The following is a 6,428-nucleotide window of genomic DNA, read 5'->3' on the forward strand; positions in this document are numbered from 1 at the left end:
ATACACACACACGCAATTTATTATTTACTGAATGTATGTTATTGAATGTATGTATGTTATATAAATATTAGTGAAAAAATAAATATAATAATATGCATTCAGTAAATAATAAATTACTACATTAGTAGTATATATGCTTATATATATATATATAGCTCCAGTGGTCATATAGAGTAGGTTTGTCTTTTTTAATATGAGTAGTTTCGACATTTAGGGGCTATATTTAGCATATATATATAAGCATATCTTTTAGTACTTCTGGTACCATTTTCAAAAGTGCATTTCTAACCCTGAACTGCATTACACTGAAAATCTGTTGAAAGTATGATATTCATTCTCGAGGATGAGAGCCAACTCTGAAAATGTAAAATTGCATTGACCTCTACATATTCAGAAAGAAAAATAGACTGGTTTGTGATCAGATTCCCCCAGTCGAGGTGTTCTTTAGACCTGACCTCCGAACGGGTGTCATGGTCATGCTGAGGACGGTGCTGAAATGAGATATTAGCGAGCTCTTCACTCAACGTGGTCAAAATCAATGATCTTTGTGAGCAGCGGCCAGCACGGGAACAGTGGAGGCCATTCTCTGTGTGAGAACTGCCCTCCGTCCATCTGTCTCCATTCTGGAGCCGACCCCCTCTGTACAGAACCTCTCCTGTGTGGTCACAACTGGACTAGAGTTACACGGCCCATGTGTCCAGTGCTGGGCCGGACAACAAACAAGGCTGAAAGTCAAGCCACTCTTCCCTGTCTCACACAAGAAATCGCTCCACACAGGGAAAGTACTGTTTTTGCTTCTACATACATTCTTGAGCAAAATCTTGGACATGAATGGAAAGCAAGCTGGAAAGAAAATGAATCTTTTTACTTGTTTAGTTTGTGTTGCATATGCATTGTTTCGTGTTCTGGTTTCCCTGAAACACAGCATATGGTTTAGGTTAATGTACTGTGTAATAAGGTTAAAACATTTTAGAATTGTTTGTTCCAGTGTAATGCAATCCTGTACATTTCTGAATCACCGTAAGAAGTGCATGATCATAAACAGCGGAAAAACGTGAGCTTATAATCAGCATTATGATCATGATTGTGAAACTGTAAAGTGGATTAATGGATGGATACTAGATTATTAATTTTTTAGGCTGTTGATAGGGGGATGCTAGGGTATTTTGATTAGCTACTAGTTGGTTGCTTACTAGCCAAAACAGCACAACCCATAGGTCTGTGATATTTTGTGCCTAGATATGGCTTCTATATCATTATACATTTATTAAATGTTCTCATAATAAATAATAAAACACATGTCTCCATAATATTTTATTATTTATTTTTTCTAATAAAAAATATAAGCGTATATATATATATATATATATATATATATATATATATATACAAAGGACTAGGAAAGCATCGCTTGGGTCCCTCCAAAATTACGATATAGAATTTTTCATTCACTTGTGTTGCTGTCCAACACACTAAAAACTTTAGTAGCTTTTAATAGCTTACCTCTCCTCCATATACTATGTAATATGAGGTGTCATTAAAGTTTGTGGCACAAAATGGTATCAAAGTTTAAAACTTATAAAGTATGAATCCCGAAGCTTAAGCCTTTGCCTTAAAAAGCACTACTAAATATCCCAAAAGACATTTAACCTAATTTGTATAGAAATTAGGCTCATTATTTCTTCGTGAGAATCTAATGATGACTCATGCACATGGGAGAAATAGCCCTGAGGAAAAACATATGTCTTATGATTAAATTGTAGATTACGTCATTGCATGTTGTCATTTACACAGAGGAAGCAAGGGCGGGAACAACTGGATTAGCTCCAGTGGTCATATACAGTAGGTTTGTCTTTTTTAATATGAGTAGTTTCGATATTTAGGGGCTATATTTGGTCAGATGAAGTTATTTATCTCCTTTAGGAGCATGACAAAAATGTGAAGTGTGCACTAAATTGGAGCTAAAATGCATTGTGTGACGTTATGTTTGTACAAGCAGCAGATTGCCGCTTTGCCCGGCCTAAGTCTGCCTGAACTAATTACTGTTATCCACAAACTACTCAAGAGTTCAGCACCTTAACCTGTACTTGCGCTCCAAACTTGCACATTTGTATCAATTATGTTCACTTGAGAGGGTATATTTGAGGCCGTGCTCCTATGCGGCATCTCACAATCCACTCATGGGCATGTTGGGATAATTGACACTTTCAGACAGTGGTAAAACAGTGTGCTCAACAAAGTTGCATGCAGCTCTCCATTATGATCTTCATATAAAACTTCAGGTGTCTCCAAACTATCAAGCTGCAAGAGAGACTTCATAGTTTAACTCGGCGATCATGGAGACAAAACCCTGCTGTAATGGCATACCTCTACTGTTCCTCATAGTAATGATTAAGTAGAGGTAGAGAAAGCTCTTCTTAGCAACATTAAAGGTATGTGGGCCGTGGCTGGGCAACCACAGCACATTAATCCTTTCCTCCGCATTCTCCCAGGGGAGAGTTTTCAGAAACCGCCAACTTGCCGTATAAGATCAATGCTTTCTTGACCTCTAATTTTTGATTTCGCAAATGTTTTCAATCATATTCCCGAAAAGTTTGTCTCTGGCTGCCGTCCATCCATGAAAAGTAGGGTTTTAACATATTGAAAACTTGATAAACGAGTAAAATATTCTTTCAGTTTTCTGTCTTGAAAGCAAAAGACTTCAGTTTTAGGAGGGAGGATCGTTTGATGAAAGAATATTGCAGCTTACAGCTGAAGTAAGTCTCATGTCAACAAGATACTATTTTGTTTCTGTACATTAATCATCTAACCTTTCTCAATAGACTAAAGATTTAAGACTTATATTATAAACAGGCCTCTAAACCTTTGTCTGTGTTTCATACAACATTAAAAGGATAGTTTACCCAAAAATGACAATTCTGTCATAATTTGCTGCTCCAAACCTTAATGTATTTCTTTCTTCTGCAGAACACACACAGAAAGTCATGTTTAGAACATCATATGGATGAGTAGACGATGACAGAATTATTCATTTTTGGGTGAACTATCCCTTTAAGAGTGTTAGAGCTGTTTTAGATGCTTTATCTTTTTAGATGCCATGTTTTTCTTTCTTCAACTCTTGAGACATCTGCTTAAGTCAACAGAAAGAAAGATCATTCAACTTTACACCCCACACTTTTTCCCCATTAGAAGATGATGGAAATATCTGTTATGGAAAGATGTATTGGATTCATACTCAGTGTCTTTGTCTCTCTCCATGTCAAAGATCTGAAGTGCAGCTGGGTACAATCCTGAGGGAAATCAGTTTGTTCCGTGCACCGCCTTCAACTGTAATGGAGTGCGTTTTTAGCCCGCAGTTTTGTCTAGAACAAACTCATCATGCTCTCCACTTAAGCTCACATGACAAAGACTACAAATACTGTCTGTAAACTGCCATTCTACTTTTATCTCTGTTTATCCTTTTGTGTTTCGCTTGGTAAATCAGCGTGTTTTTTTCATTTCAGCCTGTCTATCTGTTTGTGTGAAGAAAGGGGAAGAAGAAAAGTGAGTCTTTGTCAAAAAAGAAACTGGAACCAATTACGCCCAATGCTAAGCGTGTCCACTGTGGATATTGCTGGCGTATCCATGCTTGTATATACAACCCCTCAACCTCAGCCTTTCTCAAGGTCCAGTCCCACATGGCAGCCCCCACTGTTTTGTCAGCTCATTCTGCATCCTATTGTGTGACATGGAGTATGGAAACTCTTTTGGTGCGTGTTAAACAGTGTTGGTTTGCAGTTTGTTTGCCTTGAGTGCTTATATGCTCTGTGAAATCCAGTAAAGTCAAATGGCTTTCCCAGAATCGGCACTTTATGAGCCCCTGTCCCCATCCTCTTCAACTTAGAATGCATTCACCAAACTTTTGAGTCACTCCAACTTTGCCTGCGAGCAGCTCGATGTCCCTCTCCAAGCTTTCCCCCATTACTCTTAAATGGAGTACAGATATTTTCCCAGTGCACAGCTGCCCTGTACGTACCATGACCCTCTTGATGAATCCACCCAGAGCTGGCAAACGTAGACCTGCTCTCTTGACTTCGCGCTGACGTATCTGGCTCCGTGTTTGACCACCACCCGGCCTTCATCATCCGCCAACCAATGTGGTACTGAGGAAACAATGAAAAAAGTGAACTAAATTGTTTCCAAATGAAAACAATTCCCACTGGAGAGGGACGCGGCTATTAATACAATCTCAATAATGCACCTTCTTGACATAAAACAGCTTGGCTCCGGTCTGAACATGCGTGGCCTACAGTGATGTTTCCTGGAACAATAAGATCTTGATCTCTGATTTCTTTACAACTGGCTTCATCAACTAAACAATGGTTTCTGTTCTAGCAAACCAGGGTGCTAATTTAGGATGGAATTGGGGGGGTCTGATCCCCGTAATTAAGGCTTGAACCCCCTGAAGTAAGTCAAAACAAAAGGGTGGGGAGCTCTTAAAAGTCAATTTTTACATATAAGTATATATATATACGTTTCAACAGCATTTCAGTAATCACAAAAGTTAGATTACAAGTTAGTCATAGAGTGTGTTTTCAATTCACGCTAAATAGACACGCTCACAGACAGAAGTCCGTTGTCTAAGGATCAAACCATAGTAACGTTACACCCCTCAAGCGCTTTTAACTAAGATCCATATCGGACAATACATAGACAAAATGTTATTTATTACTTTATTATAGATTTCCATATTACAACTACTTAACAAGGTCAAGTCACTAAAAGCCAACTGCTATATTAAAAATGTGTTTAGTTAACTGCTATTTCAAAGTCTTTAATGCACTCTGGACTCTTTAGGACAGTGTTAGGACTTTCTTTTAACAGCCTAAGTTTTTATAGTATTTATTGTGTTGTTTTAATTTAAAAGGACGGGTTTATAATCTAATGCTTTTAACTTTCATTAAGTCACACAGTAAAATTTGACCCAAGTTTAATTAAGGAAACATCAGTCAGTTTGACTGATCATTACAAATTGCTATATTAAAATGTATTTTTGTTAACTGCTAACTGCTATTTAAAAAATATTTTCACTAACTGCTAAATGCTACATTAAAAGTATTTTTGCTAACTGTTAACTGCTATATTAAAATGTCTTTTCACTAATTGTCATATTAAAAATGTATTTTTGTTAATTGTTAACTGCTTTATCAAAAAGTTTTCACTAATTACTAACTGATATCCAAAAGTATCATAAAGCTATATCGTAAAGTGTTTTTTGCTACAGTAACTGCTATTAAAATATATTTTCACTAACTGCTTACTGTTGCATGTATATTAAAATGTCTTTTTGCCAACTGCTTTATTAAAGTGTGGCAAAATACCCCCAAAATATTTAAAAATCGCATTACAGTTACATAATGCAACTACTTATTATATCAGTGGACATAATTCAGTCTATTGGAAGTCACCGCAGTGAGTAGCTGAGTAAATTTGGTCCTTGCTTTACAAGACAACAGTGCACTGCTATTATCTCCACTGCGTAACACGTGTTCCATTCTTAAAATGTGTCATACTGTATGTGCAGTCTAGAAAGGCACATTCACTGTGTCTCCCACATGTACGTTTTTTAAGCATCGACCTTTAGACTCGGTTTGATTTGTATGGCTACAAGCTTGGTATAAAGGTATTTACCTCCCACACAGGCAAGTTTGCTCAAAGAAAATAATATGTAGAATGGAAAAATCATTGTTCTAATGTTCTCTCCTGCTTTTAGTACTTTCAGTGAGTGCCTCTTACATTTTGTATTACTATAAGTGACTAGCAAAGCTGTAACAGAACTCTAGACATCACTTCCAGGATCAGTTTTTTTTTCACAGCTGTAGACACATGAATCATGTCACAAAATAAATATGTGGAGATTAAAATGGTTAACTGAGACTGTTTTCCTCTTAATTCTTTCTGATCTGTCTTGTATCACATGCAGTGATGCAGCTGACTAATGTGAAGGCCCTTATCTCTAGCTCTTCTCCTGTAAGGAGATCTTGTGCCAGGCTTCTGGTGCAGAACGATAATAGCTCAAAGGTAAGTTGAAATAAAATAATATTAATTATTAATTTATTATATAATTATTAATAATTAATTATTAGAATTTCTTTTTTCTTATGTGCTGTAACGTTTATCACCATAGGTGTGCAAATAACTTTTTTTGTCATTCTGGACAAAGCATTGGAATGGGGGACAAACATCCAGAGAACATGAAGAGAGATTTGTGGCTTTATTTACTGAGTCATTTGTGTAAAAGATGTGGTCATTACAGATGAAATACTATAAAGCATGGCGCCCTGGAAATGTCTTAGCCTCCGATAAAAAGAATCATTCAACTGGATACGAGTGCAGTTGATTGATAAAAATGTTCCTGCTTGTTTATGAAATCTGATACGTGGTATCTA

This window comes from Sinocyclocheilus anshuiensis, unplaced genomic scaffold, assembly GCF_001515605.1.
Source record: "Sinocyclocheilus anshuiensis isolate Anshui unplaced genomic scaffold, SAMN03320099.WGS_v1.1 scaffold676, whole genome shotgun sequence".
In the NCBI taxonomy this organism is placed as follows: domain Eukaryota; kingdom Metazoa; phylum Chordata; class Actinopteri; order Cypriniformes; family Cyprinidae; genus Sinocyclocheilus; species Sinocyclocheilus anshuiensis.